At 38.0% G+C, this 15,864-nt stretch overlaps 1 protein-coding gene across 1 annotated transcript in view; it reads left to right on the plus strand.

The window, feature by feature from the left end:
* Positions 1 to 4,568: 4,568 nt before the first annotated feature.
* The window catches only part of chst15 (carbohydrate sulfotransferase 15), a 42,268-nt gene continuing 30,972 nt past the window's right edge, over positions 4,569 to 15,864 (plus strand). Inside the window, exon 1 of the mRNA XM_032574813.1 lies at positions 4,569 to 4,831. The gene's annotated coding sequence lies outside the window, so the exon portion shown is untranslated. The remainder of the gene's footprint in view (positions 4,832 to 15,864) is intronic.

A 15,864-nucleotide genomic window follows, 5' to 3' on the forward strand; every position in this document is an offset into this window, starting at 1 on the left:
CACACATTTCTGCAGGGCACAGAAGCAGGTAGCTATTACTGCTGGAGGCAGATGCTCAGGGGGGGACCGCCAGCACACACATTCCATTTTATTTTTTAATATTTTTTGCAAGCGAGGTCAGACAGAAGCATGAAGGACTGCAATGCTTTACAAAGCACCACAAAGCTTTACAGTGGCTGCCTTCACCATCAACCTTGAAAATAAATTGATATTTTTCAAACAGCCCCAGAGGCAATCAGTGGCTTTTAAACTCAAACTTCACTTGGCACAGCTTCATCGAATAAGACCCTTAACTGTTTGACCAAAATTGTGACCACAACCAGCCAGTCCCTTTTTGACATGCTTCACAAACAGCTTGATTGTAAGTGTATTGCTCTGTTGGTGTTAAATAGTGCTAAATTTGTATTCATCCTAGAGTCTCGCTTAACACAAGCCTGGCATTTATTCACCATAAAACACAGGTGCATTTCAATAATTTAGAATATCTTCAAAAAGTAATTTTATTTCCATAATTTAGTTCAAAAACTTTAACTTGGTCTATCAAATGCATTTAAAGCACATAGTGATGCAGATAAAATGTGTATTTCTTTCAATTGTGATAGTTATGGGGTATACCTAAAACCATGAAACCCAGTTTCTCTGAAAAGTAAAATATTACATGAGGCAATAAAAAAAAAAAATTAATACAGAAATATCTGCCTACAAAAGTTATTTTTATGTACTGTAAAAACAGTCACTAGTTGGAGGGCATTTTGCAGAGTGATGGCAACAAACAACGACTGAACCTATCAGTATTTATGCTGAAGAGCTAATTACTAATTACTGTCCACCTTTCCATTAAGTGTGACCAGCTTTGCTGTCCCTACTAAGAAAATGCACCCCCACAGCATTGGACAACAATGCTGTTCTGTACATATACATCCTGTGTACAGAACGTATACGTATACGTTCAATCAGTAGGACATCAACTTGGAACGTACAGATAGAGCTACCATTGGATTGTTCAGAAAAATACAGATATGTTAGAAAGCCCATACCTAAGCCCAATTAAAAATCTGTGGCTAGACTCAAAAACTGATATTCACATCTGCTCTTCATCAAAGTCTGACTGCGCTTGAACAGTTTTGCAAAGAATAGGCAAAGGTTTCAATCTCTAGATGTGTAAGGCTTGTAGAAACGTACCCCAATGGTTTAGCAGAGGTGAGGAGAGACGGGCACAATTATGTATCACTGTGTGTTGATCTTTCACAATAACATCCTAACATAGCCATAATCTCATTTACTGCAGTCCAAGAATTTTAAGTCTTTTAACCGGAACTTGAACAAATACAAAATATTAACAAGTCTGTAATAAGTGCTCAGACATGCTCATCACAAAATTAAGAAGATGAGTAATAGACAAGCTGGGAAGTACCAGATAGTAGCTGCTGCCAGAGTTCCAGGAAGTTAAACCATGCTTAGCAACAAACACATCAGCCCAAAGTTCAGAAATCCAAACATTTCACCAAAGGTTCAAGAAAAAACATACAGGAAAAAGTCTGTATTCAATGGAATATATGATTCATTCAAGCATGAGGTCAGTACCCACTCTTTCTTAGCAAAATATCTCCACGAGTCTATCAGACATTTTTCCAAACCTCATTCATCAACACCCACATGCTAAATGTATTTCTTATCTCAGTTGACCATCTTGCTGGATTATTTGGAACATTTCAATCTCTGGCTTTTAGGCTAAATAAAATTTTTAAAAAGGCAAAGAAAACCAAGAAAATGTATTTCACTCGAGAAAAGAGAAGTGGAAATATGAGGGAGCGTGACCTGCTGCTTTCTTGTTTTATTTTTTGTTATGCAAATGAATAAAGCAGTAAATTTAAATATAAATCTTTTTGTTTTTGATAATCTTTAATAAAGCTGGATTAACTGAGGCCTTACTGATGTTTTAATTTTTGTAAACAAGTGTGGACGGTTAAAATGTACAGTAGAGTCAAAGAAAAACTGTCTAATAGCAAGGACTCTCCCTCTAAATGTACTGTTTCCTTATAGGTTATTTGTTTCCAAAATTAAGCACAATCGCTAACATCATGAAAATGGTTCACTGCTAGAACACAAAGTCTTAGGAGTTGAAACTCATGGAAAGCATGTAAGAAATTTCTACATTAATTGAGCTTTTAATTCATACTATCGAAGAAAGAAACAACACCAGCACTGCCCTGTATGTTAATAGGTCCGAATAATACAGGAATTGCTAGTCATTTATTGTTAATATCAATATTTGGTCAATGCAAGAGGTATTCAGGATCATTCAAATTAACTGAACATGAGGCACTAAAGAAGCAATGCATGAAACAATACATTGCTGGCTGGTTAAATGGACAAGATGATAGATTTGGCAAGGGGCTGTCAAAACTGAAGAGTATTTAAGCTGTGACAGTGATCACTGGGCGAGAAACAGCTGACACACACACCCCTGCAAAAAAAACAATAATTGCAAAAAAAAAGCAAACATCACTTATTGTTTGGAAGTCAATTTTAAGAATGAAAAACCTCTGTGGAAAAAAAGACTAAAGCCAGAGACTCGTGAGCTTCTGGCAAAGAGTTTCTAAATTCTTTTCATATCATCTTACTTTTCAGTATATCTATGAGCCTTTTAATGAAAAATGAGGCTGAGGATGGCTGCAGCTTTGGAGCATAATTGTCTGCAGATGTGGCACAAAGTGCAGACAGAGTGATTTAAATATATGCCCTGGATGAGTTGATTAAGAGATGACCTACAATTACACACTCACCTCCTGATGAAGCTGTTCTCTTTCGATCTGATTAATTTCTGTCCTTTAGTGTGATCCAGCACACTAAACTTCATATTGTGAGGAGATTAAATTCCCTAAAATCCATAAAACCGCTTCAGTTTGTTTATTTCAGTAAATATAAGGATATTGGGCATACTTGAGATTATTGGTTTTGTAGACGTATGAGCTGCCATGACCACATCAATATCGCAGCGATAAACTCGGTGAGTGCAGACTCAGCAGAAAAAGCTGAGAAGCATGTCTGAAACCCACTGCGAGACCACATATTTCCTAACCAAGAGGTCATTTTTTGTGACTCGCCTTGATGCTGGCCACATGCTGCACAGTCACTGAAGTTAAGCAATGATTTGTGTGCCGGTACTTCTGATTCGTCCAAACGCCTCAAAATGAATCACTTCCCTTCCATCTGCTGGACCTTGTATTTGAAGAGTTCATGCACTTATATCATTTTGCCATTTTAACATTTCACTGGGATTTTCATCAAGTTATCTGCTTTACACAAGTAAGCAGATGACACACATAAAGATCACACTGAGCACATCATCCTCAGTGTGAAACATGCTGGGGTCAGCATCATGCTGTGTGGCTGCTTTTCTACAGCAGGCAGAGGGAAGCTTGGGAGGGTATGGAAGGATTAATGGAATTTAATAAATAGTAATCCTAGAGGAAACCCAGTTACAAAGCTTTTGAGACTGTGGTGGAGGTTCATTTTCCATCTGGACAACAACCTTTTAAATATAGTAATGGCTTCAATAGAAAGGTATAGATCAAAGTATATTGTGCTAGAATGGTCCAGTCAGAGTTCGGGCCCAAATTTAACTGAGAATCTGAGGCAAGACTTGATGACTGGTGTTCACAGATGGTATTCAGTCAACCTGACTAACCTTGAGCTGTTTTCCAAAGAAGAACTCTCATCTCTAGATGTGCAAAACCATTAAAGACATGCCCCCAAAAGACTTGTAGCTGTAATTGCTGCAAAATGTGGTTTGGGAGGGATAAATATAAATGTTCTCCCCACCTTTTGAAAATCATTTTTCCTTTTTTTATTCACTGTTACATAAAATCACGTGGGTCATCTTCTTCGTCCACAAACCGAGACAGTAACATTTTTTTCAGAGGCGTTGTTCTCTTCAAACTTCATGTGTCAACAAGTTTGTTTTTGTGTGTTTAGAGAATGCTTAACAAAGCCAGACTGCTAAAGTAAAACCACTGACAGTAAAACCATGTATAAAAAAAAAGGAAGTCATTTTTTTTATTTTTACCCTAACTTGCTGACATTAAAGCAGACAAAACATTTTCTGTTTTAGGTCTGGTAGGGTCATCGAAAAAATAATCCTAATCCCCTTCGTCCACTTTATATACCTGTCTGTCCTTGCAGTGGGGCTGGTGCCTAGAAAGAGCCTGGCAGGTGAAGGCAACTGTGTGGCATTCAGGGCACACTGGAGACGTGGCTCCAATAAATACCTGAACATCAAGTGCAGAAGAGGTTCTAGAAACAGCTATGTTAATATTCAGATATTGAGCTCCAGTTGGGCTTCAAGTTCATCAGGGTAGCTGCTGACGGACCTGTAGTCATCTCCACACTGTTGGGCTAGGGTTCAAAAGCTGATACTAGAATAATACTTCAGTGTAGGTCGTTTTAGGAAATTGTATGCTTAAAACGGTGTATTTTATTGTATTTTTTTTCCTATTATTTCCGCTGGCTGTGATTGCTATAGTCGGTCGTGGGGGATGTCCTCTCCTGTCCCTCAGCACCAGCAAACAGAAACAGAAAGAGAGAGAGCTCCTTCCTCCGCTCATACCGAGCGCTCCGGAGACAGAAACAGTCACATATCAGAGTCCGCAACTTGTTCTTCTGTGGCAACCATCAGAGGGGAAGGGAAATAATAATGGCACGGATTTATAAAGGTTATTAAATACGCGGGCAGCGATCGGCATGGAAATACACAATCAGGCGATGAGAAGTTGTTTCATCCGGCTGATCGTGTGAGCGCTGCTGCCGGCTTCCAGCAAGAAAACTCATGGTAGGTTTAATTCCTCGTATTGTTACTATTGTATCACCGCTTGCCTTTTATTTTTCAAAAGCCAAATCTTTGCATTTTGCTCTTCGACCCCCTGATTGCATGCGTCTGTGAAGGGAGCTGGTGCAGAGATGGAAAAGTTTTTTGGGGGACTGATTTGACTCAGTATGTGTCTCTGTTTGTTCCTACAAGCGGAGACATCACCTAATATAACGGAGCCCTTTCAGCGATCAGGCGCCTGATGCCTGCGCACAGAATGAATGGCTCACTATGTATTCTAATCAAACTTGTCTCGTTTGGCTGCGAATTAAAGTGGAATACTGTTATTGTGTAAAAAAAAAAAAAAGAAAAGAAAAAAAAGACAATTTAAATCTGATCAATCAATTATGCTTGAACTGTCCAGAATAAATTATTCAGAGGCGATTTATAAATTTTTTTTTTATATATATAAAAGAAGATTTAGCTGCCATTTATGAGAGAAACAAAAGGGTTTTCTGCTGACCAATGAGAGCATTGGAAACCTGAAGAGGCACGAAGTGGTCCTCTGTTGCCTTTGTCCGAGCAAAGACTCCCACCAGACCACTTGCTGCTAGAAACACATGTGAGGATGTCTGGAAGCATTTCCATCAGATTTTAAAGCTATCAACCAGACTTCCCTATAAAATAAATCAAACGCACCCTACCTACAGCTTGTCACTTGTAGAACCTCCCATGTTAATTTTTTTTGTTACTTCTGCTATTTGCTGTAAATTGCTGCTTTATCAAAATTAAAATCCCATCTGAAGAAGAAAATAAGCCTTCACAAACAAATGGCATAAGTCAAAACCGGATTTACTGGCTAAATTTGTATTAAAAAAAGGAAATTGACTTTGTTTCCTCTTTGCTTGCTGTATACAGATGTTTTAAATAAATATATTTTGATGGGAAATAAAATGTATTTTTTTTCAAAGAAATTTGTATATATCAAAGAACAGATAAGAAAGTTGTGTGAATTTTAGAAAATTTACCAAGAAAAAGCAGCTTGTGAGAAGGATCAGAGCAGACTTGAATGAGGACATTTTATCATCAAAGATCTCCAGCAATCATTTAATTTTCAGGTTTTTTTGTAAAAATATTTTGTATTTCCGTCCATCCATTATCTATCACTTAATCCAGAATTGGTTTGCAAAGGTGGAGGTGGTGAGGTGGGAGGGTGTGGGGGGAGGGAACTCCTCAGTGACTTGCACCAGCTCTTCTGGGGGAATCCCAAAGAGTTCCAGGCCAGGGGAACTCCACAGCCTGTCCACAGTGTCTTTGGTCTCACTTTGGATCTCCTACTCGTTCTAGTGGGACACACCCAGCTCACCTCACCAGGAGTGAGTCCAGGAAGCATCCTAACCACATGCCTGACCCAACTTAACCGTCATTTTTGGAAATATTCCATATATTTCATTCTGTCTGTATGAAAACATCAAATTTTGGTAAAATACAGTACATGCCATTATTACATTTTTCTATGTTTATTGTGACATATGTCCTTTGCAATTCAAATGAAAACCAAACCTGGCCGCATAAGTGTTACACCTTTAAACTGACTCTTTGATTCAGTTTCAGCATTCAGTTTTTTTGAGTTCACAACTAAAATCAATTAAAGTGAATCTGATTAACCTAAAGGAAAATTCAGCATGATGATTTTCCTGATATTTGCTCTGCATCTTGTAGTTAAAAGCATAGTTTGCATCGATGCTACAAATGAACAAAAGGATTTCATAACATCATGTTTACACTCCAGACTAACAGGAAATGAAGTATAATGAAGTACAGTATATATACAAGCTAATAAAATTGTTTTAGCAATTAGGTCAATAGAGATGAAAAAAAATAATCTAAATTGAAATCATTCAAATATTTTTTCTGGATTTTTTTTTACCTATATATGCCAATGCAGAGAGATCTATATGTTCTAGTGGTTGCATAATTTTCAAGCTAATATATTTGACTCCAATCTCAGTGCCTAAAAGATTTTTAATTTGCTGCACTTGAGCTTTCAATTAATCACCCGTGTGTCACCTTATTTTTTTTTTGCTGAGTGTGGCTTCAAACAGAAAGGTAAAAGTGAAACGAGCACAGCAGAATTGGGTGGGAATAACTGGAATGCTGAAGCACATTGTAACTTCTGTATAAATGTACTGACAGCAGCTTTAGCAGCAACATATTTTTATTTTTAGCTTGTACTACAGTTGTCACTGAATTTGAATTCTTTACCATACATTACAACATACCAATAGTGACAGTTTGCCTGTGGTCATTTCAACCTAAGTGCATCTTGTTTTTTTTTTAAACAAATTTTCAGGAATCTTTAACTGTGAATCTTTAACGGCAATATTAATCATTGCACACCAGTTTTGTTCGTCTGAAACTGACAGGAAGTAAAAGACAGGCGCCGAAACTTATAGATAATTAAGAAACATGAAGCCTCCATGCAGACAGTAACGTACCTGTGCACCTTACTCAGCATACAGCCAAAATGTCAATAGAAGTTTTCTGAAAAAAAAAAAAAATTAATGCCACTTCTATATTTTATTGTGATTTTATTTGATAAACCCAAAACACATTAGCACAAAACTATGAAGTGAAAGTAAAATAATTCAGGGTATTTTATAATTTTTTACAAATAAAATTTAAAAGGGGGAAAATTGTGCTTAGCATCCATGAAACAATACCTTGGGGAACAACCATTCACTGCACCTTCCTCCATAGGTTTACTGAGGCTACAACTACATGGCTTGTGGCGAATGTCTACACATTTTCACAAAGGCCAGATTTGTAGAGTAAGTGATGAGTAGTTGTGTCAACAGATTCTTCCACCTGAGCTACAGCTCTCTGCTTACTCCCTCAGAGCTTTCAAGAACCTCTTGCATGCTTTTCTGATTAAATTCTGAAAAGCAATAACGAAGACATTTGTTATTGCACGGGTGGATGGGCATTTCTTGTTAAGTTTGCAGTTGTGCTTCATTGTTTTCATTTTCATAAGATGGACTTAACTGGACAAACTGCACATATCCCTCTGATTAAAAACTGCTCCAAATCAATTCAAGTCAGGCCAGCATTTACAGGCCACATCGGCTGCTGCATAATAATGCTCTTTCACGTGATGCAACAAGAGATTTGCTTGCGTGCGCGACGTCGTCGGTGTGTGCAACTTCCTGCAAGTTGATAAAGACTGTGTGGGGAGCTGAGACACACAGTTGGCATTCTAAATGTGAAGGGAATTTTCTTCCTCCTTGAAATGTATTATTACACAAAGAGTGGGATGGGTGATTAGGATGATTTAGACTGGGTGTAGAGTGCGTGGTCTCCAGCTGGCACAGCTCGGGTTCTGCTCCCGTTCGTTTCATCTCTCCCACGAACTGATTTTTGTGGAGCGCATGAGTATGTTTGATGAAATTTTCTGCTAATACAAAAGCAGAGCTGCAGAACCTTTTTCTCAGCGTTGATTTAGACGTAATATTCTTCATAAGCGGTTGATGAAGCATTCAGTCACATCAAACACACAGCATTGCACACCTCCTGTGTCAGTTTTGAGTTTTCAGTCACATATAAATCTGATGTTTTTTTTTTTTTCGGACTTGTGATTTTAGGGGTAAACAGGTTGTTTGGTAGGAATTACTGAAACACAGACATAATGAATGTCTTCGTTGTTAAAATATTCACAAGAGATGTCTCATGGGAAGGTTATTTAGTTAAAAAAAGAAAAAGCTGTGGGGATTTACAGAGTTCCTGTGGAGTCAGAAAAAATACGGAATTTGATTTACATAACTTCCAGACTTGGGGTGAAAGTGGCGACAGTGGTAGCAGATCATCCTGTAACCAGTGGGTTCTCGATTTGTGGCACCAGTGCATTGCAGCTCCTGTCAGACTGTGTAGTAGCTTTCCACCATCAGAGTGTGGGAATGGGTGAATGACTGAATGTAGTGTAAAGCATTTTGGAGTGGACTGGATCAGTGCTATAAAAGTGCAGGCCATTTACCATGACTAGAACCCGGATGTAAAATATGGAAGGCAAAGCTATATTTCTAGTTTTTTCCCCGTAAACTATTATGAAAAGTAAGCAATTCATCCATCTGTCCATCATGAGCTTGTGTATTTTTACTCTAAAATCTGGTTACAATATGAAAACTGTGTTGCACCTCACAATTTAAGAGAATTTAATCATATTTTTAAAAAAAAATCTTTGACGTTGTTTTATCAATAAAGCTTAAAATAATTTGGTATTAAGCATGTTAAAAGAGCAATACTCATATCAGGTTAGACCACAGCAGGGATTCTTTGACTTTGAACTAACATAGAGCTGCAGACTCGAATTGCACAAGTTTAGAGGGAGGACTAAATATTTTTCTTAGCAAAAAATGCTAATTGAACCATAAGCAGCTGGTACGATAATAGACAACTTGCACTTGAATTACCGTGCCATCCTGCATTTAATGTCACATAGATTTAACACACTGCTGTTCTTGTTTACGCTTATGCTTTAATGTGCTTTAATTTTCCTCCAGGAGCATGCCATAAATCTTGAAATAGATGCCCCGTTGGTGCGCTGATTTATCAAAATCAGTTACAGATTAGAAGCTGTAATAAACACCGTGCTGCCAGGCTCTGTTTACCCCACATTTCTTCGTCTTTTGTGAGATAACAGGCCTGTCTGGGAAATTTAACATCATTCCAGGCGACCAAGATTCTGAGTCTCCAAAAGTCTGCAACCAGAGACTTCCAGGTCCTAGCCCTGGTTTGATCATTCTGGCACCTCTTTTATTTATTTTTCTTCGGCACATCTTTTTTCTGTCCTGAGATCTTGAAGTGGCACGCTCTGTTTCTTAAATGGAGCATATGACCTCACCAGTAGGCGTCATTTTATTTCTGTCTCTGCTCCACCATGCCTAGAATCTGTGGTGCATGTGGTGGTGCTCAACAGGTCGTGCATGACTGTCCCCTCATCTTCAAACCACATGGAGACGTTTCCTTAGATTTCTAACATGCTCTGCCTGGTCAAACTGCAGTGATGTGTTTCTACAATGTTGAGCTGCTCCACTGTGATCAAGTCACAAGTAGAGATTGGAGAAGGATTAGAGAAGTATTGTAATTTCATATTGTTGTTTTCTTTATATTATCAACAATCGTATATAAAGACTGGACTAGGTAACTGCAGTGGGAATAGTTGTAGCACTCATCAAAATTACACTGGACTGTTAAACAACTTCTCAATGAAGTTGATTGAACTGGTCTTAATTTAGGTAGATCACAGTTTATTGGTTTGACTATATGAAGATGTTCATAAACTAATGGAGCACCTACAGTACAGACCAAAAGTTTGGACACAACTGTGTGTCCAAACTTTTGGTCTGTACTCAGTTCAGACCAAAGGTTTGGACACACCTTCTCATTGAATTCAATGAGAAAGTGTGTCCAAACTTTTGGTCTGAACTGTATACATTTCAAGTAGCTGAGTTATTACTTGCATGTTATCTGGTCAAAAGAAATATTCTCCTGAGACAGCACCGCTGAAAACCAGACTCTTAAAAAAAAAAAAAAAAGTCATCAGTTGGTCAAAACTTTCATTCAGCTCCAAAAGTAGATATTTGCACATTTAGAATAGTAGCTATATTCTTGTTGCTATTTCCTTAATTAAAAAGATCTATGCATATAACTTACTTTATATGAAATGTTTTCTTGCCTTTCCAATGTTGAAGAGTGGGTTAGAGAAATAGGCCAAATTGTAATGTCAGAAACTTGTGAACAATATAATTGACCATCAGAGTCCATCCAACCCTGATTGGTGACTGACAGGCCATGTGCCAAATAAAGTCAATTATTTTTTCCCAATTCATTAACATCCAATAATTTTCAGCGAGTAGCTGCATCAACTGACAATAATTCTTGCGTTTTTGAGTTTTGATGCAAAAATTGGGATAATCTTGCAAATAAACCCAAAATTTGAAATAGCTCACAATCGTATGCAATCTTTGGTCTGACGGTGTGTTTGACACATTGCGGGGTGGATGACTGCAAGCATAAGCAGCCACTCAGCGCTGCTCAAAATGCCAGGATGTTACACTGTGGTTTGCACATCAAGCTGCTAACTTTAGCTTACTCTCAGTCACAGTGGAGAGAGAAAACTACTTTTTTGCTGAAGCAGTTATGCTTCGCTATGTTTGCGACAATCACAAAGCACAGGAAAACAACAAATAACAAAAATGTCTTCCAGCATTTACAGTGAGGAAATTCAAGAGAAAGCCACAGAGCAAAGGTTGTGGTCTGTATTTTGGAAGGCTTTGAAAATCGATGCCACTATGTCAAACAGCCACTGCTTTATTTGATTGTAAGTGGTTAACACTGAGACAGAGGCCATGTCAACTATCTTGATTGCAACTTGCAAAAGTTTTTGGACCAATTGAACTTTCCACATTTTGTTAAACCTGTTATCGTGAATTTATGTGACAAACAAACAGACAGTAGTAGTGCATATTATAAAGTGGAAAAAAATTAGAAATAAATTGTCTAAGGCTGTCAAAGTCTTTGCGAATCAAAACTTTTTTACGCTGCAATTAGAGCTGTAGATTTTGGGGATTTGTCTCTAAAACAGACTGAAAAATTGTGAAAGAGTCAAAGGGGATGAATCCTTTTGTGAGGCATTGTTGGATTTTTTTCATTGACCTGTTTTACAGTCTAAAATGATGCATGTCAGTGTAATTGGTGATGCTAAACTGACTGCTTGTTTGTCTTGTGTGTCCTTGTGATGGATTGGCCATCTGCCCAGGCTCTATCATGCCTTTTGTCCTTTGGCAGCTAACAGAGGCTCCTGTCCCCTCGCAACCTTGAGGAGGACAAAGTGGGTTTAAATGGATGAATGACAGCCACACTATCAAACAGGAATGTGGGCTTTTTCATTTGTAAAAAGGAATTACTGGATGTTTTGGAAACATTCTTTATAAAAAGAAGCAGTTTGGAGACATGGCACGAGGCTTTCAAAAGTCAGGAAGAATAATTTTAATTATTTTCCAAAGCCTTTACAGACTTGATAGTTCAATAAGAATAAAATTTGGATAAAACAATGAAAATTTTTTTTTATTTGCGCACGATTCATTGATTTAAATTTAAGTGAAGAGTTTGTGTTCTTAATGAACCATAACAGATTGCATACATCAATGGCATTCCAGCTCTTAGTCATGTTTGCTTCTGTGTCTGTAAGCTCTTAAAGATCTCTTAAAGATGCCATCTATAGCTTCCCACCTGTCATCAGTCGCCGTTTTACTGCATACATTTTCACTCTTTTTTTTTTTCAGCCAAGTGACAGCAGGTTCTGGTTTTAGACTGAATGAAAGCTGGAGACAATATCTGACTGCTCTCAGTTTCTGCATGACGAGTAGGAGTTGGACTTTGAAGGAAGTGATGCGTGCCGCGCATCCAGTGATGGATGGATCCTCCAGTGAAGTTAACATTATTTATGTCTGGTGAGAGTGCTGGATCACTGCTCGGGATTTATGTTGCTGTGGATGAGCGACCACTCTAGAACGTGTTGTCTGTACAAAGTAACAGACTGGGCTGTTTGTCACTGAGACTGATGAGCTTCCAGTGATTAAGCTACCACAATGACAAACATTCATCAGCTTTATCGGGTGAGTGACTTGCTACCAGTTTTTTATTTAGGTGGCAACTTACATATTTATCAATTTTTTTTCCCTGTTAAAGCACTTGAAATGAATTTTCCAACCCAGATTTTTACTGAAGCCTTGGTTTCATGTATTGAAAATGCAAAGCATCCATTATCTATAACCACAGATTGATTCCAGCATAGAGAATACATTCTGATGAAGATGAGTAGCATTTTAAAGCCAAGTAAGCAAGAATTATATCTTACAACATAACAACACAACCTGGAACAATTGAGATAAAACTAGAAAAATCAGTAAACAATATTATGGAATTCGCATGCACTGCTTGGCCTTTGAGGTGCTGAGTAAGAGGTGTAAATCTCACACTCCACAGTGCCAAGGTTTGGGGTCATTGCTTATGCTAATGATGCATGCAAAACCAAACTGTTTTTTCTTCTCTTACCATCTGTGCCCAGTTGTGCCTCGTGTATGCAACTTGGCATCTTAGCACAGGCCCCGTCTGTTTGTAGTTTGATTTATAGCATTGAACATTTGGATTGGCTGAGATTTTCACAGTAAGGATGTAGCCATATAAAAATCTTGTTTCATGCTGTGTGAAAATTCATCCCAACTATCAATACTGACACGGTGTTGTTAAAAAAAAAAGAAAAAAAAAAGCCTATTATAAGCTGAAGCTAACTTATTGAGATTTGAGTCCTTTGCAAAAACTGGATTTACAGTTTTTTGAAGGGAGCTTTATTTTGGGGAGGTGTTCAAAACATTGGCTCATTCTTATACGTATTGCTTTTAAGAAGCCAGTCTGGGCTAACTGGGAGAAATTCTAGCATAAGATCTTTTTAATTTTAATCATTCAAACTTCATCATTTCACCAGTTTCATCTTTTAGTAAGATATCTGGGTTTGTTCAATCTAAAATATTGATAAGAATTTCATTTTACACATGGACTATTTTTCTGGCTAAACATTTAAAATAGTGTCTTGATTCTGCCGTGAATTAGGTTTTTTGGTAACCATTAACACTTCACATTACAATGTAGATGTTGCCGGGTTGTCCCTTTAGGCTAAGGACAAATTGAGGCATGCCCCACTATGGCTGCTCACTAGCCACTCATGAAAAGCTAACATGAGCATCTCAGATGTCAGTGGTATTTATATATCAAATAAATACAACTCAGATAATGGCACTGATATTTATATATCAAATAAGAACTGTATGCACTGCTGTGCTCCTCCCCGTGTATTTCAGTCAAATCTGGCCATAGTATCTCAGCCAGATTTAAGTATAAACATTGACTAGGCCACTTCAAAACCTTCATAAAAGATGTTTGGGCTCTGTGTGAATCATTGTGTCCTTGTTTATATTTCTCTTTTTTCTTACAATGAAGTTACTTATATATACCTACTTATTTACAATGAGTAGGGACATATACAACATATACTCTGGAATAAGCACTTTCTTGTTTTGAAGATATGTAAAAAAAAAATTAACTAAGTAAATCAATATCAAAACATCGTAATATTTTTTTCTGGTCTGAAAACTGAACTGACCAATGATTTGAAGAAAAAAAAACCTGTAATGTAAATCAGCACTAAAACTAAATGACAGTTCATGTGTCTGTGTTTAGAAGAATTCAAAAGAGGAGCGGTAACTCACCCATAAATGGTTATGTTTACGTGTGGTTTTTCTGCATCTCCTTTCCACATGTCACGCTAATGGGCCATAGCACCAATCTGCGGGAGCCTAAACAATCCACAACTCCACAGAGATTTGTGTTCATATTCCAATTACCTATAGCTTCTCTTTTTAAATAAGCAATCATTCACTAGCACATTTGTTTATTGCAGCTATATGTGCTTTTTTGCATAACCCACAAACCTCACAGAATGACAGCTCATTGTTCTCCCAACTGACCGGGTCAGCCGCTTTTTTTTTATTTAATCACCCTACAAGTCGTGCAGCTTCACATGTTTTTGGGAGTGTAAACAGCAGCCGGCCTGAAGCAGTTGTTTACTTGGCTGCAGGAGCGACTAAGATCAGAGGTCAGCATTTCCTTCTGTTTCAAGCAAATGTCCAGCTCAGGTGTCAGATGAGCCGGACATGTGACACCTGTCCAGCTCATGTTTACATTTTTACAGGCAGCAAGCAGACCCACTAAAAGGCCTGGCTGGGGTCACGACGAGTTTGTAAGAATGTTATTTCCAATCCCGGGTCTATCATTTTGTGGGATTATCCCTGCCTGGTTAATTTGAAGCCAGCGTTTCATATCTGTTCAGGCAGCTGCTACCAATATGAGCCACTGGCCTAGCAGAGAAATTGTTACGCTTTGTGAGATGGATGTGTTATTGTGGAAAATCTCTCAACCTTCCTCCATTTATCAGGATTTGGCCAAGCAGGTAGTTTTTATGTCCTGTAATCCACTTCCTAGAGGGAACAGAAGAGGACAAATGTATTATTTTGATTTACCTGCAACTTAAATTAGAATGTACTGTAAGTAATCCACCTGCTAGAGGTGGAACATATTGGCAGCCTTGGAAATTAGAAATGTGAGCTAAAAAAACATTTTTTGCTCACCTTTAATTTTCAGAATTAACCGATCTGCCTGTCTGTTCAGCCTGGGGAATTTGTCTAAAGCTTCATTATCGGGAAGACTTGTATAATGCACCAGAAGGAAGATAAAGCTCAAAATCCTATGAATTGCGAATCCGAAGGCCAAGTTAATATTATGGATCCGCTGGGAGGCCCTCTGTGTAGCCTTCCTAAAACTGTATTCATCAGACCTGCTCCCGGAGAAATAGGAAGACAGCTGACACTGTTATGGCCTACGTTTGTCTAATTCACACATTTTCTTGGCAGTCCGGAGCTAATGCTTGGTCTATGCACATTTTCCTATCTGGCAGGAGATTCAGCCCGGTTGGACAAGAGTGTTGACAAGGTGTGAAAGTCTACTGCATAGGATTTAGACACAGGAGGATTTAGAGATGAAACAAGAAACAGATCTGCAGCACCACCTTTAATTGTTCTTTTCATAACCATAAAAAAGGAGAGGTGTAGTTTTAAAAAGCCACTTTTAGTTCACTGTGCTAAAATGGGGGAGGGTGGAAGACGCATCATGGATGGTTGTGAAAACCTTACAAATGCATAATTTGATTAAGAAAACATTGTTTTTGTGTAATACATAAATTTTCTTTGGAGATGTGGAATCTCCTAAATCGAAAAATGCTACCCCAATCTTCAACCCCATTCTTCAACTCGAGTACCCAGACAAAACCCAATTAGAATATGCAAAGTCCAAGAAGTAAGACCTGAGTCTGAAATTAAAATCCATGCTCTTCTTGTTGCAGGCAAATAGTGCTGACAGCTTTGCGTGAACTTATTTCACAGCTCCAA

The sequence above is a fragment of the Xiphophorus hellerii genome, chromosome 10 (assembly GCF_003331165.1).
Source record: "Xiphophorus hellerii strain 12219 chromosome 10, Xiphophorus_hellerii-4.1, whole genome shotgun sequence".
Classification (NCBI taxonomy): domain Eukaryota; kingdom Metazoa; phylum Chordata; class Actinopteri; order Cyprinodontiformes; family Poeciliidae; genus Xiphophorus; species Xiphophorus hellerii.